Source organism: Apodemus sylvaticus, chromosome 1 (genome assembly GCF_947179515.1).
Source record: "Apodemus sylvaticus chromosome 1, mApoSyl1.1, whole genome shotgun sequence".
NCBI lineage: Eukaryota > Metazoa > Chordata > Mammalia > Rodentia > Muridae > Apodemus > Apodemus sylvaticus.
In genome coordinates this window covers 77,506,462-77,507,482 of record NC_067472.1, presented here as the reverse complement: position 1 = coordinate 77,507,482, position 1,021 = coordinate 77,506,462, and positions in this window count along the sequence as shown.

The window sequence follows — 1,021 nt, the reverse complement described above, 5'->3', positions numbered from 1 at the left end:
ACATTTCCTGTTTGGCTACGGTGGCCACAGAAGGACAATAATCTTTTAGATCTTGGAACACCGATTATTGTGTGCCCTGCCTCCCTGGGACACACCCCAGGACTTTGGTTCTTTCTACCTTAGAAGTTATATGGGGCCCCATTGACTCTGAATTTCAATAATCAGAAGAGGGAGAGATGGCTTCCTGAGGAAATAGTTGTGATCAAGACTCCACTCAGATCTCAAACTTTTAGCTGTGTACTGAAGAGTATCCCTCTCTGGGTCGCAGTGCCTGTTTTGACTGTGAGGCCAAGGACGATAGAGTTTTTGAAAAAAATTTAAATTAGCTTGTGACTTAATGAGCTCCATTATGGCATTCACATGAATATTTTGTTTCTGAGGTTCCTTTTAACCGCCCACCTCCCCTGTTCTCTTGCCTGACTCCAACTATGTAGACATGTACTTACCCAACCCACCAATACCTCCTCACCCCCAGGCTGCTTTTATATCACATGATTTCTATCTTCCTACTCTGCTTAAGATCCCTCCTTCCCTCCTCAAGATTCCATTTCTAACCTCATGATCTATAACCCCCACACACATACACACATAAAATTCCAAAATCTAGGACTTGCATATGAGAGAAAACACAGGGCATTTGTGTTTCTGAAACAGTCTTAAACTCATTTCCCTGCAAATGTTATGATTTTGCTTTTCTTTATGGTTGATTAGAATGTCACTATAATTCCACATTTTGTGACCCATTTGTCTCCTGACGGAGATCCAGACTGATTCTGTTTCTGAGCTATTCCAAATCCTGCAGCAGTAAACACACATGTACACGCTGTAAGCCTGTGGCAGCTCTATTTTTTTCTTTTGATTTTCAGAGCAGCTGCAGCAGTTTACATTCTCTCCAGCAGCATAAAGGGTTCTTTGCCAACGTTTGTTGTTACTTTGTTACTGGGGAAACCGAGGTTCCCATGGGAACTTCTTAGGCTCTTTAATAACAGAATTTAGAGGCTTTCTAGTTAAACTCTTTTGG